Raw genomic sequence first — 25,249 nt, forward strand, 5'->3', positions numbered from 1 at the left:
GGCAGAGGTTACACCAACTGTAAGGTAAAGTAGGAGTACGTTTTAAACTAAAACTAAGCGATATGTTGAAACTAGGGTGCTTGGAAAAACCCATTATATTGTAGTGGCTTGTTAAATTGAAAGTATACGGAATTTTATGTTAATTCAGCTTGTGCAACTGGATACAGGTATCATAATGTCTACAAAACAAGTACTTAGGCATTTATTTTACTGTCCAAAATGACTTATGAACAAATTAATCATATTTCAAATTTCTACAAAAAATGCTACAAAATGACTTGGGCTGCACCCTAATTGCATACTACACATTTATATTATAATCTTAACACTATAAACTAACCGTAACAGTGCGGGTTTGACAGGTTAGTACACAGGTTAGTAAACAGGAAGTGATGAAGCACCGCTGTGCCAACATATGTCATAAGATGCCCTTACCCTGGGAACTGCATTGTTATCTACCATTTTGTGATGGATGTTTCACATTGCTTTTTTGTGGGATGATAAGAAAAGAATAAGACAAAAATATCTCTTCTGAGTATGAACTTCAGATATTTTAGGATACTCCACTCTGACACTTTTAATTATAATGCATACTTCTTTATATTCAAAAACTAGTTAGTATTACTTATAGTACACAACTCCACTCCTGTACAGGTGACATTTGTATATACATTTTGTAGTCTTTGTGATTACACACAATATACCTAATTATAAAACAGCAGCATATGGGGAAAAAATGCTCTCTCTGGAAAATATTTAAATTTCCTAGAAAGTCATGTTTCTTTTGCATAAAACCAGCTTTAACGACTTTGTTTACATCTTAACAATAAGATTTACTATATCATTTTTTTTTTTATATTGAAAATTAAATGGACATTTGTAGTTATATCAACCACATTTGAACAATTTAGCTAGGGCTGGTCATGTGCCAGCTGCGTTATCTCTCTAATTGAGCCATGTTTTTTATATCTATTCTTATTCTTATAAATGAATAACTGCTGAGGGGGGAACTGATCTCCTCTAATGGCTTCTTTTAATCTTACAACTAGTCAAAATGAAAGTTTATTATTATTATTATTATTATTATTATTATTATTATTATTATTATTATTGCAAGGAAGAAGAGTACGGACTGGCCAGCTGACGTCACTTTGATTCCTTGAAGTGAAGCGGAATAAACCTTGAGAGGAGTCTCCTTCAATCTGCCTGCCTGCCGTTCGTGAGTAAAACACACACACACACACATACACGCACTCGCACGCACGCACACGCAAACACACACACACACACACAACGCACAGTCACTCACACCGAGACTCAATTACTGCCCAATTCCCTTCTTCATCATCTCCTGCTCCACCGGCCTCTCACAAAACACTGCGAATCGCCAAAGGAGAGAAAAGAGCGAGAAAGAGTAACACACACTTCGGACTCGAACCCGAGGCGGGATTTTACGCGAAATAAGTGTCCAAACTGAAGCGAACGGGGGTAAGTTTGTTTGTTTTTTTTTACGGCTGTGAGCACTTGCTATCAGTTGACTCGCTGGCTATTATTATTACAGCAGGCGAATAATACATATAATAATAATCAGTGTTATTTTATGTCGTTGTGGCTGGTTTGATTTCTGGTTAGCGCGTGTAAGAGAGAGAGAGAGGAGCTTTAACACTCCTTAGCTAAATAGCTATAGCTAACTCGAGAGGTTAGTTTCTTCTCCTTCTTCTCCCACGCTTGTGTTGATAATAGCTGAGGAAAACTTAACTCGAAGCGGCTGGCTAAACGCTCGGTCTGAGGAGCAGATAGATAGTGGTGGATAATGTTGTTATTTACTGTCGGAAATGAACTTTTTTAAACGGGAGCTGGAGCGTTGGGTGCTGGTGTTTGTTGCTGGAGTGTTGTGGTGGTTGGTGGTAGCTAGCTAAAGTGACTTGTTAGTATTAATAATAATAATAATAATAATAATAGTAGCTGTTAGGAATCCTGCTCTCTTGCCTTTGTGCCCCCCCCTCTCTCTCTCGCTCGCTCTCTGTCCCTCGCGTGCGTTTAACTGCCGTTTTTAATTCAAATTTGAAAAAATTCAAACGCGTTTGAAACGCCGGCTCGTTAAAAACCGTTATTTCTGTTAGTTAAGTGAGTTTTTAGCGTATAAACGCTGGTTTTATTTCGTTTTCTCGAGGAAAAAGCGTTGAATTCGCGATGCAGGAGGAGCAGCAGCAGCGCGAGAACAGAGTGACTCGGAGGAGGTAACGTTAGGCTAGGGGAGCTGACGCTACCTTTGGTCTATTTAATAATAATAATGTCCGTTTCTCTCGGATGATGGCAAACGCTAACAGCTCTTCAGTGCGAAAACACGACAAAAAAGACGCTATTTTTACACTTTCCGTCGCGTTTTGCTGCGAGTCCTTCCACTTTTGGGCGCTTTGTTTGGCTGAAAAACGCTCGCCTCGCCGAGAGGGCGCTTCGCTGGCGTGAGTCGTGGGGGTTTTTCTTTGCTCTTATCTTCGTCGCTTCCTTAAAGAGAAGCAGCTGCCGCCTGGCCGAGTTGTTGAAATTTATCCCTTTGTGTATATTACAATATCCTCCATTTTTCCCCTGCCCTCTAAACAACAAGGCTCTCGCCATCTTGGTTTAGCTCATTTGAACTCCGCCGGATCTCCTCGTCCACGGGACCGAACCGGCGGCACACGGTCTTACCAAGCCACAAACTTTACAAATGTCTTAGCTAAGCGCGGACGGTGACGTCATACGAAGTTTAAGCAAATTTAGCGTATAGACGTACTTGGCCAGCCGTGTTCGCAGAAAGCAGAAGGCGACTTTGTCATGGGCTGCTGGTGTTTTTTTTGGGAGGATAGACGTTGCAATCGAGTTGGATGGATGTTTTTAGGGAGAGTCAGGTGTGACAAATGCAGAAAGTGAACAGTATTTAGAAAGCTCTAGAGAGAGAGAGAGAGAGAGAGAGAGGGGAATAAAGCGAGAGATGAGTTGTTTATTCTCTCTGTTGTTTACAGGTGGACAGGATGACATCAGCGCTTGTTTTTTTAAGACAACATTGCGTGCCAAGTTGCTCGATGATGTAAACGTTAATTTTGTGGCTCGATTTTTTTCTCCAGTTCTTCAGTCTGCTTTGCTGCATCTGTTGCGAGTGGCGCTGTGTATTATTGATATGATAATTAACTAGCTAACGTTACAATTCAACAATTGCACGATACGTTTTGCATTTTGACGAGTTTACACCTCACCTTGGAGGCGTGCTGCTGTTTAAACCATACATATGACCTGAATGAAATGATAATAAAATAATGGATTTTATTTTTTCCCCTAAAAGTCTCTACCCTACCTTTTCCATGCACTGTAACACAATCATATTAGTATTAATATTAATAATAATATTAATAATAATAATAATAATAATAATAATAAATCAGTTCTGATTATTATATACCTGGCTAAATTAGTGTAAGCAGTCCCTAGAGCAGTAGTGATTTGGATAATCAGACTCTTAGCTACTTTTTTTTTAATCAGGGTTAACAAGTCAGAACATGAAGCTATATTATATAGGTTATGTTAATAGTGTTAGTAGCTACTATAACAAATCCAGGGGATTACTTTATTATTTATTTACCATAGGAAGATCATATCAAGTAAGCTGTCACCATAAGGGGTGTAGGACTGATAAAGGGAAGGAAAGGGACCATGGATGTTACTTTAATCAAGGGTTTAAGACCTGATCTCAGCCTGTGTGCACTCCTGGTCTGCATATTGTAGGGTACTATGCTAAAGGTCACAGCCAAATCAAGCAAATGAAGGTTGGCCTGAGGTAACAGCAGATAAAAATATCTGATCAGTGTGACTGAAAGCAGTGTAAAAAGGTTCTGCTGGGTTTAGCCAAAGCAGGTTTTCACCATGACAGCCCAAGTACTGAATAGGTCGAAGAGGTGGCAGGATGAGGTTGGTTTGTTGTGGTGGGGTAGTTTGGAGTTCCACACTAGGTGCAGTGTTTCCCACAGGTCTGAAACAAACACCTACCCAATAACAAGGGGGGTTATTGGGTAGGTTATTTGGATATTTCAGTTCACAGTAATCAAGTCTTTGAATAGGGCATTAAAAAAGTGAATGTGAAACACATCATTTGTGGACTTTGCACTTAAATAAGGAGACAGTGTTAATTCACTGAGGTGACCACAGGTGTAAAGAAAAATAAATAAATTATAAATAAAATATTTTACAAATATTTCCCAATTCACAAGTTCAGTTCATTATTGTACAGCTGTCATTGTACAGTTGTTGTAATTCTAGAACTGCTGGACGTCTTCCCATTAAACAGTATCATTTTAAGTTAGGCCACTTTAATTTATGTTTTGATGCATTTGCCAATGTTTTTTTTTATTTCTTCCACATATTGTAGTCACAAGAAAAAAAATAGATCTGAATAACAATAAACTATCATCATATCGCGCATCTCTGCATCGAAGTACAGCTTATACATAGGCAATACTGTTGACTTTAGTGGGCCTGAATCCTTTAGTAGCAGAGCTCCAGACCTTTTTATTTTTTCACAACCATCCCAGAAGCACCTCAAAGCTTTCTGTCAGTCATTCCAAAGTGAAAAATTGTACCTCATAAAATATTATGTATTTTTCCAACACTACTACCCACTAGCACCACTTTGACCTTCTTTGATTCTTGGCTTTACCTGTAAGCTGATTTATGTTAAAAGACAGGACATTAACATTAACTTAAAGATTAACATAATCAAACATTAACATAAAGATGCCATGTTATGCAAGATTCAGATGTTTTAACCAGAGACTGCAGGCTCCTCATTAATTAACAGCTTATATCCTGTTATAACCATTTCACTGCACAGATTTCTCTCATCCTTAAAGTATTCCAAAAAGCTCATCCTGTATTTTTATTGCAGCCAGTAAGACTGGACAGAGTTAATGTGGAGTTCTCAGCAAAGAGAGTTTGCATTTTTGTTCTTTCTTAATATTTTACTCATTAAAAATGCCAAACATCATAATCATCAGAGTCTGTAGTAGGACAGAGGGAGTGCTACGAAGCTCCTAACTAGTCATGCGATTGGTGAAGGGTAGTAAGTCTGTAAGATTAAAGATAAAAAAAATGTTGATTTTTGTTGCTATTGCGATATATCAGCAAACTCAACATGTTAAACCCACGTGCAGAAACTACAGAAGCTCTTTGCTTCAGACTGTGATCAAATGACATAACAAGGCTGAAGACAGAGAGAGGTAGAGCAGTGTAGAGTGAGTTAGGATGAGGTAAATGTAAATAATGAACGTCCAACATACACACCAACATACTTTTTATCCTGGCAAACATTTCTGTGGCCAAGCCAAATGCTGAAAAAACTTTGAGTAGCTTAAACTTGTTTAGGATCTTAATTTATCTTGTTTCAAATCCATATCATGAGATCCAACAGCATTATTAGTGCATTTAATTTTTTGTTCATATCGTACACCCCCAGTTGGTAGGTTTGCTAGTAGTGTTCTAGTACTTGAATCCAGTCTCGATATCCAACATCCTGCGTCCTGATCTAATTTTTGACACAGACTCGGCTTTAGCGATCTTGATTGCAACACTATTTGGTAGTTTTGGTAGTTTTGGCAGGTTTGAACCTGAGTGTGATAAGGCCTTAGCCTGAGCCTTGCTGAGTGCAGGGCCTCAGCCATTATGCTTTGGCCAGGAGCGTTTTAGCAGAACGTTTTAGCAGGACGTCTGTCCTGTCTGTCAGATGTGGAAGTGAGCGTTTCCGTCTCCCATCTCTTTGTCTGGATGTGTGCTTGTGCGAGGGGGGAGAGGGAAAAAAAGCAGTGAGTGCAGGGGAGCAGATGTTGAAGCAAACATCCTGACGCTGATGCTTTTCTCTTGTGGGAATGCCGTCTCTTCCTCCCTGCTCCTGATGCATCGACTTGACAGCTGCTTGATTTCATGGAACCGCTAAGAAGCCATTAGCGGTATCAGTGAATTGAAACGGAACAGTCTCACCCACTCTCCTCTTCCATTAGAAATGTGTCTATTGTTGGCTTTTTCTTTGTGTGTGTATGTGTGTGTGTGTCTGTGTGAGTGAGAGAGTGAGTGAGCAAGCAACTGAGTGTGTGTATGAGTGTGTGCGTGCACGCTGCAGCTGAGCACACAGAAGAAGACCTCTAATATACTTGTGCTGTTTCTCTTACTGCGAATTAGGGAGAACAAATCTGTCAGGACCTGTTTGTGCTGTTGGGGTTTGAAGAGATCTCATACTGTGCTCTCTCAAGCACACCCAAACCCACAAATGTCTCTGGCTGTGGATTAAAAAAAAAAGGAAAAGAAAAAAAAGGAAGGGCAAAAAAAGCCCCTCCTGTCAGGTCTCGGCTAAGAGTTGCAGTGTCTGCCTCGCACTTTCGGAGCAGGATGTTGTTTTCCTGTCAGGATATGTACGGGTTAGGCCTACCAGAAGACGCCTGCGTGCCCCCGAGCGTCCAGGAATTAGCTTTTAATTTGGATCCCAAGATAGTCTAGGCTGGAGGCGCCCAAGCAGCCTCTCACCCCGCATGTCTGCCCAAAGTTGCGGCGAACGAATCCTGGCTAGTAAGCTGATTAGGGCGAATGTAGGTTGTAAGAAGTGGGTCTTGTCATGCCGAAACTGAGGAATCTTGGGCAGCTTCTGTGGCGCAGGCAATCCCATATGCGCGCCGGCTTGTGTATCTAATCCGCTAGCATTTAAAACAGGGGCCGGTGATAAGAGGAGTCTGTTAGAAATGATCTGACCCCCGCTTGGCTTTCCTCTGCCGCTGATACACGAAGAATAACTAGAGAGCCGTTAAACTGCCTGGCTCTGTCACTCTTTGATAGGCTCACTGAATGAATAAATGGCTCTGTGTGGATTCGCTATACGCTGCATGTTAATGGATTAAGCCATATTATAGTCTACTCAAAGCAGTGGTGTTAAGACTGGAGTTTAGGTCTGTTTAAATTAGATTAGATTAGTCTTACTGTAGGCTCTGATTAGAGCATCCAGCTGAATTTGATTGCAAACAATCCACTCTTGTAAAATTTGGAGTGGATTTGGAAGTTTAGAAAAAGAGGCTGATTTAGAGAGTCAGTAATCTGTTTGTTGAAATCTTTTGCTGAAGTTTATCAACATTTTGTAGACTCAGAGGCTCAGAGCCAGATAGAAGCCAGAGTGTCTGTGTTCTTTCTGACACCATTTTGCCATGTGGTCAGCTTTCACTGAAGCAAGGCGCACCTTGGCACACTGAACCAGCAACAGATTTAACGCAAGGAAACCGAAAATTAGGCCAAGCAAGGTTGTGCTCGACAGAGCAAGAGAAATCAGAGAAGACTGGCAAGAGCATGGTAGTGATGTTTTTTTCTCTCTTCCTTCTTTGTGTTAGTCTAGTGGGTCTGGTGCATGTTTAACCACACCACTGAAAGCGAAGCTCTTTCTTATGGTTTTGTTTTGTCGTTGTTGTTTTTAGGAATTTAGGTGCTCAGCCACATTATTCACACCAGGGCTGCAAAAACAATGTTAGTACATAATTAGTTGTCGACTAATCTGACGATTATTTTTATTCAATTAGTCAATTTGTCAACAATTATTTCTGCCATGCCATCTACCGCTGCTTCTTGTCCATGTTTTACTTGACCTGCTCAACTCTGTGCACCTGTAAATGTCACCCTACTGTCCGGTCTCTTGCGTTAACATAATTTAATAATAATGATCCAAATCCTGAACTGAGTGTGTGAGCAGCCATTATGCTTTCCCCTTTTGCTTTTCTGTAACCAGCCCTCTGTTTACTGCACTGCAGTTACAAATTAACAATTAGATTGGACAAAAAGTAAAATATGTCGACTTAATATTGCGGCCCTAAATCATACCTGGCATTACCATGTGTCTTTGGTGATCCAATTTTAAGTGTCCAGCACAAAGTACAGGTATAAACATGGGAACAGTGTGATTTGAGGATGCATCATAATCTGATCACTTAAACCAATCACATTCAAAGGAGCTCAGAGATGCATGTGACCATTATTATTATTGTAGCGTAAACATCAAAGGCCCGTCCATATATTGAAATATTAAATAATTAAGCAATTTTCCCCAAATTTCACCAGATGTTAGTGAGCCAGCATGTCATTAAATTAATAATGTACTCAGTAGTGCATCCAAGAAAGAAGTAAACGAAACAATGTTTGGTTAGTACAATCTGCATAAGACAAGTATGTTTTTTTCTTTTGTACCAAAAACCAAAAAGTGTAAATACTGAAACGATATATTGTGCAGCCCTAGTGTGACCGGCTATGCAATTTGGCAATCCCTCGTGTTCAAATGAATCAGGACACATGTTAATTCCAAGTTTGAATAGGGCCTAAAGGTTGGTCTAAGTGAAATGACTAAACCCTGAGATGGCAAACAGAAGGACATGGGAGGGTTCCACCTGATTGTAACACTGTAATACCTGTCATATTAAAAGCCCTGAATGCAGGAGCCGATGTGATTATACAAGCCGTCATTCCCCACGCAAGCGTCCAGTAACTGCCAAATGAATCAGCCAGTATCTAGATGCAATGCTGGCAGGTCAATGATGCCGGCCTCCAAAGCAGAGTACCTGTCCTTGCACAAGGCCCACAATGATAGCAATAAGCCAGGTCCACACATTACCTTATAAACCATGAAGGATGCTCCTGTCAGTGCCCTACTGTAAGATCATGTAGGCTGTGTGATTTTATTGCCTGGCATCTCTTTCATCTGATGATTTAGCTTGTCTCTAATCACACCATTTGCTTTCAAAATTGCTACAGTGTCCCAATTGTATGTTAAACACTGATACAAAATATTCATATTATCACTGTGTTGGACTGTGCTGAGGACAAAGTGATGTTGCTGCTGTAGGAAGCTGCAGCTTGTTTGATGTTAGGCCCTATGAGACTAGGGCCTAGCATTTCTAACAGTGTCGAAAATGATGAAATCCCAGCATTTCCTTACTTTTTGAAACTTTTAAGGTATGAAATTTGAAACAGTGCACACAGAAACTAAACTAAAGAAACAACCCATTTGTTCATAGTTTTAATTTGCATATCCTCCTGAGACCCAGACTTTTTAATTTAATGTTTATTTCTTATTTCTCCTAGCTACTTGTAATTGATAGGACCTCATATGGGGACAGTATTTTTTTGTAGCTTTCTATTTTCTTGCTAAAATTTGTCCAAAATGCATTTCATATGAAGATAAAACATGGAATGCAATGAGAATTTTTACCTGGACTATATTTATTTATGGGCTGGCTGTAGAAACCTTTGCCTTGGATTCCCACCATCTTTTAATCAATTGAATGAAGGGTTGTCTGGTGACCACTAGTATGGTTGGTATGGGCAGCGTCCTCCATATGAAGTCAAAGCGTCAAGGTTTTAAAAAATGAAGTATCATGGTGCAGAGAGGCAGAACTGTAATGTCCCCATATGAGGATGCTGGGTCTCAAGAGGATATAGTAGTTAAGCTTATAGCATTTTTGCCCATTCATTTGGCTGCTGATGTTATAAGAAGTGTTTTAACTCATACTGTTTTTAAAACAAGATGCAGTTCACAATAAACCAGCCAATCAGAGAACAGCTCATATACAGTTAGTGCTGGACGATATGGCCAAAATTTATATCACGATATATTCCTTAAATTTCGGTCGATACGATATAATTTCGATATTGATATAAATACTTTGAAGGCCTCAGAAAACTGCTAAGAAGCCCTGCAATCCCTGCAGCACTGCAAATTTAAATTATTATATAACTGTGTATTTGCACTTTTTGTATTGCTGGCATCAGATACCCTCATTATATGCACATCTATCTATCTATCTATCTATCTATCTATCTATCTATCTATCTATCTATCTATCTATCTATCTATCTATCTATCTAATGGAAATCTGTACGTACTACTGTCTGAAAATTTAATTTAAGACATTGAAATCTCCTTTCACAAAAACTGTAATACTTTAGAAATAAAAATAGTCAAAATAAATGAATGCTCAATATTATTTGCATATAGCAAAATAATAACATGACATCCCTGTCAAACATAAGCCTATATAACTATTACCAATAAAAATAACTTTAAATTACAACAGAGGCAGGGCTTTTTATTCTTTGTGAACAAATTTAACAGATTAAAACAAGTGTTTCAACTAGGATATAGAATACAATAAGCCTTTAGATACATAAAAGCAACAAGATTTTCCCGTCAAATAAACAAACCTACAGGCTTTATCAACTATGAATAACTTAGTTACAACATAAGCTATAAAAGTGCTTCAGTCAGTATAAGAAAAATATTGTATGTAGTGGAGTTGCTTGAAGTGGTGGAACAGATTAGATGTATTAACATTACCGCTGCTGGTCGGCTGCACTCTCCGGCACAATTTGCAGCAAAGCGGCAAGGGAGCGGACCCACGGCCGGTCTCGAGGACCCGCGGCCGAGCGAGCGGGACCGCGGCCGGCCTCGAGGACCCGCGAGCGGACCCGCGGCCGTCCTCGAGGATCCGGGGCCGACCGAATCGAGTCTACCTTAGCCTTGGATCCACTCGTCCCGGCTCCGTTTGGCTCCAGCGCGAGACATATGTGCTGCGTAGCGAAGCGGACCCTAGCCTAGCCATTTTAACCTAGCCTTGCCTAGCCTAGCCTATTTGGCTACGTGCCTGTGTGGTTACGTCATCACGCACTGACGTAGCCCAGCTACGGGGGCTGAATGTGTTGAGCTCTGCGGCGAGCTGACGCCAGTAAAAAAACGCCTGTCCGTGATTCTAATACATATCGATATACCACAAAACTGATATCACCGTTATTGAAACATTTCTTATCGCGATAAATACCGATATCGAATTATTGTCCAGGCCTATATACAGTACATAGATCAGTTTAAAGGAACAGTAACAAAAACTGCCCTACAGAGAACACTCCTCAGCTTAATGTTTCATGATTTTATATCCCTCTGTAGCCAAAACATGCATCTTAGCTTTGTTGTTTCTCTTGTTTGTTATTTAATATTAGTTATTTTCCTAGATAGGTATGTGAAAAGTAGGGGTGTATGGTATGGACAAAAAAATGCACTATGCGTTAATGGTGTTGGATATCACGATGTTATTTTAAGCGTCTCAAAGGATTTTAAGCACTTGGGTTGGCTATGCTTATTTTTCCCAGGATAAGAAGTGGTTTGATGTGTACATTTACTGTGGACCTCTACTTCAGTCTACATTACTCTGCCTCACTCTACATCCAGCCTCATAATGTCACACGTTATCCTTCTTTTACTGCACAAGGGTAATGCAGTTTAAATTTGCTGTTATTACCATGTTATATGTAATAACAAAACCTTTTTGAGAACTGTGAAAGTAACCATCTACCCATGACACTTCACACTGTAGTTCAGCAGATGTGCCTGTGCTATCAGTGTAAGATCGGGGTGCACAAAGCTGCATCTGTTTAGATTGAAACCTCAACATTGAACGTTATCGTCTGCAAGTTCTCAAAATCGACAGGCCCTAATTCCTGACTGCAGTTTGCTTACAGGATCGCAGGTCACATGAGTTGTTTTTAGCACTCGTATTATCATAACCATCATCAGTGCATTCATGTCAGCAGAAGTTCAGCCAGTCAAGGCAAACTCGGTAATTGCTTAACGGATCCCTGTCTTCGTTACCTTCAGCCCGTCGACCCGCGGTAACGAGGCGCCGGAGGTTTTGGGAGAAGTGCGTCGCCGGCGCTGCTAAATGAACGCACTCTTCCCGGCCGGCTGCAGAAGCAGGTCACACCACGCAGCCGCTGTTTTCCCATAAACACGCGCGAGGCACCGGGGCCGACTTTCAGTTGCAGGCAATTAGCTGCTTTCTCGCCCAGCGTCCCCTGGGCTTCTATTTATCATTCAATGTGAGAATATCCCTGACGAAACCCAAGGTTATTTTTGCGTAGGCTGTCTGGGTTCTTGTTTTTCACAGGCAAGGTGAAAAGGTTGATTTTTCCCTGAAGAAAACAGTGGGAGACTTAAACAAGCCTTCCCCCCTCAACACACACACTCAAATACACACACACACACGCACTCATACACACACACATACACAGTCGCACGCTAACACACTCACTGCAGTAACATCTCAGTTTAAGGCATTAATCAGAGGAAGTTGGCACTGTGTTGGCGCTCACACAATGAGAAGGTTGTTGGTTCTAAAAGTTTTTATTCCTTTTTTATGTTGTGGTTAATCAGTGACTATGTCACATCTGAGGGAGTGTGAAGAGTAGCCAGCGTGTGCATAGACAAGCCCATAAACACACACACACACACACACATATAGTAACACATAGTGAGGACTGTCATTCAGCTTTGCGTATCTGTGCTCTCTTCTCTCCTTTTCATTCATATTTCTTTCATTCAGATTTTCCTCTTTCTTTCTTGAAGGTTTTCTTTAGTTCCTTCACTTTTCCATATTTGATTGGTTTGTTTGTTTATTTCTTTTCCCTTTCTTTCTCTGTCTTCATCTCTCTGTCTCTCCTAAATGAAGCTTGCAGTAGTGTTGGACTGATTTTGTGGTGTTTCAGTGGCTTGTTGTTTTTCCATGCCGCTTGCTGTCTCTCCGGTGTTGTTTGCCCTACAGGAGCCTGTCATATTGGCCGTGCTGCGGGCAGGCCGCTCCCGCACAGCAGCGCCCCCGCTGAGATAATGGAGCCTGCGCTGGAAATGCCAGGAGTTTGGCCTATTTGTTCTCCTGCTTATCGCTATATTTGCATCCTGAAGCAGAAATAGCAGAGATTGCTGGAATGGCAGGAATGGCTGCTCCTCCTCTGGGAGAGAGAGAGAGAGAGAGGTAGAGAGAGAGAGAGGTAGAAAGAGAGAGAGAGAGAGAGAGAGAGAGAGAGTCAGAGAGAGAGAAAGAGAGAGAGAGAAACAGAGATAGAGGTAGAGAGAGAGAGAGAGATGAGATGGGATTTTGCAGAAGCTTTTGGATGAGAATTTACTGCACTGAGACAGCTGTCTGCAGGACTTGCAGTGTTTGACCCCCTCCCCTCTCCTCCCTCCAAACACACACACACACACACACACACTCGCACACAGAGGGATGCTAAAAGACACTCAGAGATTGTGCTTGTACAGCCCCCTCTTATTTATTGATCCAGCTGCATTTAAAATCTGGTCACTGCTGCCACAAAGCCTTTTCATTTTAGCTGTGCTGGCAAACTGTGCTCCAGCCCAGCCAGGATTTCTACATTTTTAATTTCACCAGCACAATCCACAGAACAACAACACAGATAAGATACAGAGAGAGAGAGAATGAGAGAGAAACTAGTACACAACAAAACCAAGAGAATTTTTTAATCCTCCACCATGTAGAAACTGGCTTATGTCTCCTGGTGCATGGATCTCACCCTGTAGAAACGCAGATGGTGCCCTCTCTCTAAGTGAAGATCATGCCTGCGATCTGTTTCTCATGAGGCAAGCTGAACTTAATTGTCTCTGAAACAAATCAAATCAAAGTGAAATATTTTATTGTCACGTTTTATTGTCAGGTGCATGGTCCCTTGCAGTAGCAAATGTTTCATTTAATTAGTTTTCAGTTTCTACCAAGTATTTGATGTCGGTGCATCCTTAATTCTGATTAGAGCAATGTACTGTATATCACAGGTAAAATGTATTTTTTTTTTTAAATATAGTGAGTTCATACAGGATGGAGATATAATAGTATGTGTAGTAAGATACATAAAATTAGTTATGTTGGACTGTGGAGTGTTACACTTGCTACTGACTGTTTTAGCAGTGTTATGGCCTGAGGGAAGAAGCTGTCACACAATAGTAAGACAATAGTGAAACAGTGAAAAATGCTCTGTTTTGGTTTTTGAACCAGTAGAACTGTATTGTAGTAGAATCACACAGGTTAGGCCTACTGGGTGACATGGTTTTAAGCAGATGGATGATTTTTTAAGCACGATTGAGGCGATTCTGGGTTAAACTAGGCCTCTGAAGAGTAAACAAAGCTCTATTGGATTAGCAGAGGGCCCAGAGCGAGCCCCTTTTAGCACTATGCTAAAAAAAAGATATCCAGATTGAGAGGGCTGGATTAAGGCCTGTAATCCAGGCTAGCGTGAAGGTGCAGTGCTGGCCTATTCCTAGAGTCTATACGCACACACACACACACACACACACACACACACACATACCGGATTAGACGGTCCACCCAGGCTTGTGTGAGCAGATGCTCGTCCAGCCACACCAAATCTCTCCAAATGTGCGCCAACTTTAGCGCTGGCACAATATGAATGGACTCCTCTGTCACAATTATATTACTTAATAATGCTATTTAAATTAAAGCTGTTATAATATACTTATTCATTTTAAATAAAATAAAAAGCATTGCTAAAAGTAGACCTTCTTGATGAGACAGTGAGTGAGCAGTGATAAACTGCCAGTCAGTATGATGATAATGCATGTTTTAAATCCTGATTAGTGGCATCAGTTCCAGTCTGGTGGTCTTAAACCTTTTTTTTTGTTATGTAGATGTATGAAGACTACTTTAATTTAAGGTTAATTGAATAGTTTGTTAGTTTATGGTCTGCTATTTGTTTAGGTAAATTATTTTTTATATTGTTTGGAACCTCCACTGAATGCATTATCAGAATAAGTGGTGGATTACTCAATACAAAATAAGTTATTGACAGTGATTGTAATTTTAATAAATATGGCAATATATCAAAATCACATCTGTGACATGGTTGAACATGGATCTTCTTCTTTTATGGTTGTCGGCATTCAGCTTAATAGTGTTTTACTGCCACGTCTTTGGCTGACATTAGGAGGGAGGAACTGTACAACTTGTAAATATAATAACGTAGACCCATTAATTAGCTGTTGCACGAATAATCATGATATATTTAATTAGCATGATACACTACTGTATAAATTGTGCATTTCTGAGCATACTGTGGAAATCATTAGTGCTTTAAAAGTGCAGACTATCTGTACATTTCATTACAAATGTGAAAAAGTGTAATTAGTCCTGCTGAATTGAATAGAGTGCAGTAGATTGTAAATAAAACACTGTAATTAGTACATAGTGTGGTAGAGGATTTGGATTGGATTGAATGAGTTTTTCACAATCTGTTTTTCAGGACTGTGTGAAAATGTTTTATTTTACGTTCCCACAAGTTTTCTTGCTTACTCATAGATTTTTGATAGAAAAGTCTATGATAAAAAAAATAGTTATTCCAGCTTTGTTGTGTTGGATTTTATGTCTGTGTCTTACAATATTACAAAATATATATTATGTATTGTGAACACAAATAGTTTATATGGTACACTGTAAGTATCAAGTGCTTAGACCCAGTGTGTAGGGTGTAAATGCATTATTATTTTATAATTTTTAATTGTTTATACTAATATTTCTCTGACAATATATATGTATCTGTTTGTGCTTGTGGTCTATTCCATTTCCACAGTGAGGTGGAGAAAAGCTGAAGTTGTTGTTGTTTTTATATGGCTTTTTAAAAGCTTCTCTCTCATTCTTTCTCTGTCTCTCTATATTTCTGTCTTTCTCTTTTTATCCCTCTCTCTCTCTGTACTATTGCTGTGAAACCTGAGTGTAATATGAGAGCTGTGTAAGTCTACGGCTACATTGCGCCAGGGTACAGGGAAAGCCCTTAACCTGAGGCCTAGAAGAGCCCCTCCCTGTATGCGTAAATGTGTGTGTGTTTGTGTGTGAGAGAGAAAGCGAGAGAGAGAGAGAGGGGAAGAGAGAGATGTCTGTCCATAACAAAGAATTGTGCACAGTTTGCACAATTTGTGCTGGACAAATCTATATTGCCTTGTACCAGAATTGACTACAGTTCTGATTTTTTATTTTTAGCAGTATTGAGTAATATAAACAAACTATGATGTGGGCCATTGTTTAGTAGATGCATCAATGAAATGTTGTTTGGAACAGAAGCAGTACACAAAATGAATTTATTATCGTCTGGCTTTGAGTTGCTCAGCAAATAAGACACTGACTTTATGGCAGAAGGACTGTTGTATTGTTTCACGGATTATGCTGCTTTTCCATCAGCAGCCGGAGTCTGAGAGAGCACAATTGGCCATGCTTTCCGTGGGTGGGTAGATGGCACTCTCTCCCCACATCACTCTCAGTGTGATTCTGGGGAGCACAGGTGTCTGTTAGCAGATGTATTAGTGCTGGAGAGACATTTTCCTTCAAGTGTATTGGCTGCCTATTAAAAAAAAAGGCAGAGTCTGGCTTTACATGTACTGCTGGTGACACATGTTTGTCCTCACCTTCCTAGTGTCAGGAGCATTGCAATCATATGGGGACTCCTAGTGAGTGGGTGTGTTAATTGGCTCAGCTAAATTGGGGTAAAAGAGTTAAAAATAAGCTTATTGTCTCATTGTAAACCTTACACTTTTGAGATACAATGTTTTACCATGACACAAAGGACTTTTTGAGAGTTAACAATAAATACATGAATAAATAAATCAAATAATAGTTGTAGATATAATACTATAATGTTACACAACAGTCTGATCCTGATATACAGGTGCATCTCAAAAAAATCTGAATACCATTGAAACATTACTTTATTTCAGTAATTCAGTTAAAAATGTGAAACTCATATATTATATAGATGTATTATGATTATGATCATGTCTTACAGCCTATGAAAACCCAAAAGCCAGTTTCTCAGAATATTATATAAAACCAATTGGTACTTTTGGCAGTGTGCCAAGTCCTGCTGGATTATAAAATCCGCATCTCTATAAAAGGTGTCAGCGGAGTGAAGCATGAAGTGCTGTAAGATTTTTTTTCAGGAAAACACTGATTTTGGCCTATATATAACAGAGTGGACCAACACCAGCAGATGACGTCTCTTCAAACCATCACTGATCATCAGGAAATTTTGCGTTTCTTTTGGAAATCAGGGGACCAGAGTCTGGAGGAAGAGTGGAGAGACACACAGTTCAAGCTTCTTGAGGTCTAGTGTGAAGTTTCCACAATCAGTGATGGTTTGAAGAGTCCAAAGTCAGTTCAGCTCCTACTATGAGATTTTACAGCACTTCATGCTTCCCTCTGTTGACAACTTTTATGGAGATGAAGATTTCATTTTACAGCAGGACTTGACGACCTGCCCATACTGCCAAAAGTACCCAATGGTCTTCTATAATATTCAAATTTTCTGAGATATTGACTTTTAGCTTTTCAATGCCTGTAAGCCATAATCATCAATGATAAAATAATTAAATGTGTAAAATAGACCACTAAGAGTTTCACATTTTAAACTGAATCACTATCAATCAACCTCTATTTTGACTCGGATGTACATTGAGGGCAACCCTCATTTTCAATGTAGCCAAGCATTTACAGAAACAGGGATTTAATTATCGTAAAATAGCAGTAAATAAAATATAAAAATAGATCAAAATTAAAATAGAATTAGAATAAAATAGAAAAAAAAAAATTAATCATTATAATAAAGTATGGTTTAATGGTTTTATGGTTTGATAAAAAAGTAAGATCAGAAGAAAATAAGACTAATACAACAAAAATGAGTTAAAATTAGCTAAAACTAACTTTTACATAATACAATAAAAATACAAATAAATAAATGAACTAAAAAAAAATAATAGCAATAATATTAATAAAAATAATAGGAATAACAATAAAAGAAAATCAAAATAAGTTAAAAAGCAATAATACAAAACTATTAAAAATAATAATAATAATAATAATAATAATAATAATAATAATGATAATAAAAAAATAAAAAAATAAAAATAAAAAAAGGAAACAAAAAAAAGGAAATAAAAAACTAAAAGGAGAATTAAAATATAAAAATAAAGTTAAGAATAAATAAGATTAAGTAAAACAGGTACAGGCTGTTTTTGGTTCAAGCTCTCCCCTTAAGAGGAGGGTCTAAAAGCGTCTAAAACACTCCACTACCGTACAGGAACAAACACACAGCTAACACACAGCTAACAGCATGACATCACACAGTGTGAGTGTGTGCTATTCCAGACTGGATTAGTTACAGGATCTGCTGTTATGGGGATGATGCTCATCTATAGTTACTGTGAATTATATCAATATTGACCTGCGCTGAGATGAATGTCGGAGTAAGTGAGTTCAAATGATTGTAAAACTTAATACTCTTAGGTTTGTAGCTCTGGTGTGTGTTTGTCGCTATATGTGTGTGTGTGTGTGTGTGTGTGTGTGTGAGGATGGAAATATCCCATGTTCCTGCAGGCTAGCGTAAATCCTGCGTGCAAGCTCCCTGGTGTAATCCAAACACTGCCAGCTAATTTGAGCGTGCAGCAGGAGCAACAGCATCTTTCAGGAAACAACACTTTCTGTGGGGAGCTCATCTCTTCTGGCCCAGGGGAGGAGAGCATCCATCCATCACTCACTCCCAGCACACGTGTCACATCCCGACACCCCTCCGCCAGTTCAATACCGCCTCACAGCAACTAAAATCCGAGTCTGTACTACAAGAAACCATGCTAACACCCCCGTCCTATTCCCTGCCTCTAAACCAAGACTGCTCAGTGGATCATTTCTTTATAGTCATTGTGATAATGTTTTCATGTAATGTCAGTATCACAGAAAGCCGTGATATGTAAACTGTCCCTTCACACTTGGGGTGATAGGACCCTTAAGTAATATCATAATATTTTAGGGTATTTGTGCAGTATTACAAGAATATATTACTGCCAGAAAATAAAAATATATATGTTATATATATATATATATATATATATATATATATATATATATGATAAAATTTTCAAGCTAAATAATTTTAGAAACAAACAATGTGAATATTAATAATGTAACAAAATAAATAGTGTTACATAAAAATAATGTAATGTAAAAAAAAAAAACCCTACCATAATAAGAGTAGAGTGCAGAATATTTATTGCATGCATATAAACTGCTTATGTAAACAAATTAGGGCTGTCAACGATTAATTTGTAAGCATTTGTAACTATTTTCTTTTTTTGTGTGTATTGGAGATGTTTTTGGTCCATTTACGTTTATCTCTTTGCGAAACCAAACAGAGGGAAAAATACTCCAAGTAAACTGAACCAGACCAGAGAAATAAAATACAGATGTGAAAACACCCTTTTATACTCACATTAAGTTAAAATTAAGTTCTAATTCAGAAATCATTACAACCAAGCTGAGATGTTTACAATAAAGTAAACAAAGTGTCCTCTATATAAATCTGACTACGAATAGATTTTTGAGTGCAGTGTTACAGTGTTGCAGTGTATAATTCGAGTATGCATTTAGTTTAAAAATGGTAAATTGTTATTTTTTAATTTGTGCAAATTAATGCAGGCCAATATTAGATAAGCTCAAACATGTATTACAGTGTGAGTAATAGAGAAACACTGCATCATGTCACATGTCCTTTCTTGTTCAGCATCAGCATGTCTGACTTCAGTCGAAGTCCTCTTTGGCACGTCTGTTCACTTGGCGAACATCTTTGCATTGCAGTTGGGCAGTTATTTCTAGTCACGTAAGACCAGGCTTCTATATGTTTGAATGGGGAGAGACTGAAATACTGGAAGCTGAAGGTCAAAAAGATATTTTACATCACTGATAAAATCTAATAAAATCTCACAAACAGTGAATAGCATTTGGCTCAATGATGCACAAAACCTCCCGCAATTTTTGGCTCGCTATGGCTACTTTGCCTGCGCAGATCTCCATATCGGGGGGAAAGCTTTCCTACTAGCACGCTGGTCCTCCTCTGCTCCTGGCACAGCTGTCCCATTTATAGTGCATGCAATGGCTGCTCTCCTAATTAAGATCATCTCTGGTTTAGTACAGATTGAGACAGATGTGAGTAGTCCCTATCCTGCCCTGCAACGTGCAAAAAAAACTCACTTCTGTCTTCAGCACCATTCTGACTCAGCAGTGCATGACCAGCGAGCAACAAGGCACCATGTTTCCAAACTGCCCTTCAGCATGCTAACACCTTCCCTAACACCCCGTAGCTCAATACCACATTCCAGCTCACTGCTTCTGAACTGCCCTTAAAAATACCAACACCTCAGCACTGGGGATAGGAGTCCAGTATCGGTGTACAAGTTAGAACCATCAGTATATAAGGTAATATCAGTTTTACCCGATACTACATAAACTTATATAATACCTCTGTTTTATCTTTTATATTCATTTTGTATGATATGTGTTAAAGGACGTAGAGCAATTGTATACAAGTTTTAATATGCCTGAATATGAATATGGCCTGTGTAGCGATGCTGGACAAGGCTAATGCTGTAATATTGTAAGTCGCTTTGGACAAAAGCGTCTGCCAAATGTAATGTAATGTAATGTAATGTAATAGTGATGCTAATACAGCAGCAATGCTGAGCCAGACCAGTATCTGATAAGTTAGTGATATTAACAGTGTGGTGGTTAAACTGTCCGACACTAACCTCAATCACAAGATCTGTGTTAGTCTCTACCTAATCTTATGTAAATCTGTAAATTGAATGTATAACCAAGGCTTTAGTAAGTCAGACTAGAGTATTCTGTGTAATCTCTTCTGGCTACTAACTAAGCTAATGTTAGCCAGCTTTTGTCGTCGAAAGTATGGAAGCATCTCCTAGAATTCTTTGTAAAATGAAAGCAAGAAACAACAGAAGTTTTAAATAAAACTGATAAATGGGCTCGCTATACACACAAAAAAAATTAGCCTAATTCTCTTTTGGCAATAAACAATACAATATAATGGAAACAAAGCACTTAGGTGTTCTGCACCAAAAAAAGCAACTGAAGCAACCTACAAAAAAGACTTAAGATTAAAAAAAAATTTATGTTGAGCAGTGTTACTTTATCTTGCTGTGCATTTTTAATTTCCCATAGCTATTTGGGATTAGCATGACCTAACTCGTATACAAACTAAACATAGTCTTTGTACAGAAAGTTGTTAGTCATTAGTGAAAAGTCGCTATAGTTTATTTTTATTGTAGCTTTTTATTATTGCTAAAATGTGTCAAAATGCATGCAATATGAAGCTAGAGATGTTTTTGTGCATAAATAAACTAGTTTCAAACATGAAATTTGATGTACGAATTAAAGTTTTTACCTGAGTGTGTTTCTGTCTGGCTGTAGAAAGTTTTGATTGGGATTCTTGTTTTTAATCAGTTGAGTGTAATGTTGTCATGAGTCCACTACATGTATGCCAAAGGATCAGTGTGCAGATAAGCAGAAATGTAATGTCCTCATATAAGCACTCAAGAGATTAGACTTTTTTTATAAATGTATTATGTATTTTTCTGGAAAATGGAAAATGTTCTTCAATGTTTTTTTGCCGTAAGTCTGTGTTTCTGCCATTGTTGTCCAGCTCTCCTTTGTAAGATAGATCTGAGATCTCAGTGGGATGTACCTGGTTAACTTTATTAAATAAAAATATTGCCTAGTTGTAAGTAATACATACTTTCATTGGTGTGTGTGTATCTCTAATAAACTTTATTTATTAGTTTATATGACGCACACATACTCACAGTATGGGTAAGAGTATGGGTCTGTACAGCACATGAATACTACCACACTCTGTTCCTCTTCAGAAAGCCCACTTCAATGCCTTAACACAATCCACACACTGCTGCGAGCCTGGAAAACTAACACTTATCTATCACAGCTGCTTAGGCCTCCATGTTGGCCCCCTGAGGAGCCGAGCGGCTCTAATGTTCACTGTTTGTTTGAGACACAGGCGTATCTCTTCTTAAAGAGAGAGGGGGATTTTTCGCCATGGTAACTGGTGGCCTGGATGGCTGGATGGATGGCAGGGTGATAGTGTGATGTTGCGTAGGGGCGTGGAGCACCTCGATGACGGATGACCGACTCACTCGCCCCCGTGTGTGTGTATATGTGTGTTTGTGTGTGCGTGTGTATATGCGTATGTGTGTGTGTGAGGCACAACAGCTGCATAGGCAGCAGGGATGACCTTCACGCAGTAAAATCTCAAGGCCTGTTTGATTACACGGAGCGCCTAGCTCACACTTGTGCCGCTCTGTGATCGGCTGCTCTGGACTGAGGTGTCCTGTCAGTAATGCTTCAAATCTGAGCTATGATAACTACCCCTAATTGCAATAATAAAGCATGGGCCCTGTTTTTAATAAGACAGCTAGTTATTCATTACTTAGTTGTAAGGAATTGCTAAGTGTAATAAAGCGGAACTGGAAGAACATTTAGGAAAGGTGGGAAGTTTGGAAAACACAGAGAGGAATTTTATTCATCAATGGGCCATGCTGGTCTGAGGATGATTGGTCAGTACGTTGGCACAGTTGCACAGTTCAGCTGTAAGGAGAGTGGAGTTTGTTACTAATAAGTTTTCTGCAGTGATGTACTGACACAGATCTGTCTCAGACTTAAACTGTTTATGATCCTGTTTCCCGGACAGAGATTAAGCCTAGCCTGCACTTAATGGAGAATCTCCATTATAAATGCTCTGCAGTCGAAATGAGACTGAAGGCCTAACCCATGTGTGGAAAATACGTGCGGCCAATGTATGTATATATATGTTTCAGAGACTGTGTTTCAGATGGGTCTCAAACCACATCCTGAAGTGTTTTTTTAATCGGATTTGTATCTGTTTTAAATGCGTTTCAGACCACCTCCTGAAGTTGTTTGAATAATTGGTTTTGTATCTACTTTAAGTGCGTCTCAGACCACCTCCTGAAGTTGTAATAATTGGATTATTATTTGTTCTAAATGTGTTTCAGAACACCACCTGAAATTGATTGAGTGATCAGACTTGTGTCTGTTTTAAAAAGCTTCTCAGACCACCTCCTGAAGTTGATTAAGTGATCAGACTTGTATCTGTTTTAAATGTGTCTCTCAGACCACCTCCAGAAGTTGATTGAGTGATCAGACTTGTATCTTTTTTAAAAAGCTTCTCAGACCACCTCCTGAAGTTGATTAAGTGATCGGACTTGTGTCTGTTTCAAATGCATCTCAGACCACCTCCTGAAGTGGTTTGTTTACTAAGATATGTATCTGTTTTAAAGGTGTCTCAGACCACCTCCTGAAGTTGTTTGAGTTATGTGATTTGTTTCTGTTTTAATTATTTAAAATGATTTAAGACCACATCCTGAAGTGGCTTGAGCAGTTGGATTATTATTTGTTTTAAATGTGTCTCAGACAACCTCCTGAAGTTGACTGAGTGATTGGATTTAAATCAGTCTTAAATGCATCTCATACCATCTCCTGAAGTGGTTTGAGTGATCAGATTTGTACCAGTTTCAAATACGCTTCAGTGGTTTGTTTAATCAGATTTGTTTCTATTTTAAATATGTCTCAGACCATCTCTTTAAGTGGTTTGAGTGATCAGATTTGTATCTTTTTTTCTCTGTTTTAAATGTGTCTTTTGTGTGTTTACACTTGTATTTTTATGTAGCTATGTTTTATCCATATCTAATTTTGATACTCAGGATTAGGGTTGTCACGATACCAAAATTTTGACTTCGATACCGATACCAACTGTAGTATCACGATTCTCGATACCAAACCGATACTTGGAAGAAAAAAAAAACAATAAAAATTTCTGAACATAAAATGTTTATTTTTGACTGAACTGGATTGAACACTGAACAATCGGTGCAAACGTTTTTATTCTAAAATGAAACATTTGAACAAAAAACAAGTTTCGTTATTATAACCTTAACTATAACATAACTATCTACTTCCACTTCCTAAAAACTAAAACTAAAACCAGAGGTAATGGTAGCCTGACTATGTGAACCTGACGGGCGGGCAGAAGTTAAGTTCTGAATAAGGAAAATAAAGAGACAGAAGAACATTACAATGTTATGTTCATTTTAACACTCACTGCTCCGTTTTATTAATCAACCGTTTACCATTTTTAATAAGCCCATGTTCAGTGTAACGATCAAGCAGGCTACGTGCCTGACCACAGATTTGCGATGGAAACGCGAAAACGTGAACATCTTGAGTTCATGTTTCACAGCCAATGGGATAATGGAGAAATAGAGAAAACCACGGGTCCAAAACAAAACTCCTGCACACTCCTCTCCGTGTTAATGTGATTTACTAGCAGTCGCTAGTAAATCCTAGTAAAGCTAAATCTTGACTAACTCCACTAACCTGTCGACTTCTCAGCTCTTTGTAGAGATCAGGGTGCTTGTCTGCTAAATGAATGAGCGAAATATGATCAGAATTATGTTAAATAACACTGTAACATAGAAGCATAGAACTATTATTTAATTAAAATGATTTTTAAGAACAGCTAAACACAGTGCTGCAGGTCAAACGCGGAGGCGTTCACGTGCGAGAGAGAGAGACAGAGAGAGACACAGCGAGAGTGAGAGAGAGATTTGCGTGTTCTGATGTGAGCTACTCACAGGTAAAGGTTCTCTTTGATCTCCTCGTGCTCATATTCTAGTCCCACACATAAGTCTGCAGCTCCCTCAGTGTTTTCTGTCGTATTTTGCGGCTAGCGCGAGCGCTTACAACTAACACCGCGGACCGCGAGGTGCCGCCGCGCTTGTGCCGAATCCGCTACTGAATCCGACTCCCGCTTCGCGGACAGAAGCGGCACAACACCCCCCGCTGTACAACTGCGGGAGTGAAAACAGCGCTAATAAATAAAGTAGTTTAGTTTCACTTTCAGTTTTCGTTATTTTATTTAAAAATAAAAATATAAATAAAAAACAGATGCCTACATCTCAGACTATTTTCCCACACTTCACTCCTCGCGCCCGTTTTGTCCACAAGTCGCGGACGAGAGACATCTGTTATTTTAGCTGTCGCCATTCTACACTCGCTGCTGCTCTGCTGGCTTGCGCGTGAATCGATTCATTTGTTCAGAACACTAAGTTTATCTGAATCCTGCCACACCAACTGCTGCGGTGTGAATCAGTTTTCTTATGAACTGAATCAAATCGCGCCTACTAATTTGACTCATTTGAAGCTAGTGACTGGGCTATATACAGTATCGAAAGCATCGAACGCTAAAGAACCGAATCGTTTGTGATGACGTAGTATCGAAAAAGAATCGAACCTTCGGTACACCGTGCAACTCTACTCAGGATGCATGAAGTGACTAGGTGTAAACAGAATCAGAGAGGCACAAATCTGATTTAAAAAGCACTGAGAATTAGTGTCACACAGGTAAAAATCCTCACTAGGTTTGTTTTGGAAAGCAGTACCTGTTTTTCTTCATTCTAGACCAATATACTTTTTTGGACACAGCA

The 25,249-nt window shown here is 39.1% G+C and overlaps 1 protein-coding gene across 13 annotated transcripts in view; it reads left to right on the top strand.

Moving 5' to 3' along the window:
* Positions 1 to 1,225: 1,225 nt before the first annotated feature.
* Positions 1,226 to 25,249, top strand: part of baz2ba (bromodomain adjacent to zinc finger domain, 2Ba) — a 151,900-nt gene continuing 127,876 nt past the window's right edge. For 8 of the 13 annotated variants that reach the window (XM_022675251.2, XM_049479812.1, XM_049479808.1 and 5 more), the window contains exon 1: positions 1,226 to 1,488. The gene's annotated coding sequence lies outside the window, so the exon portion shown is untranslated. Of the gene's footprint in view, positions 1,489 to 2,108; positions 2,241 to 25,249 lie in introns of those variants that run through there. The other 5 variants (XM_049479817.1, XM_049479814.1, XM_049479818.1 and 2 more) reach the window with 2 other exon arrangements.

This window comes from Astyanax mexicanus, chromosome 5 (genome assembly GCF_023375975.1).
Source record: "Astyanax mexicanus isolate ESR-SI-001 chromosome 5, AstMex3_surface, whole genome shotgun sequence".
Classification (NCBI taxonomy): Eukaryota; Metazoa; Chordata; class Actinopteri; order Characiformes; family Acestrorhamphidae; genus Astyanax; species Astyanax mexicanus.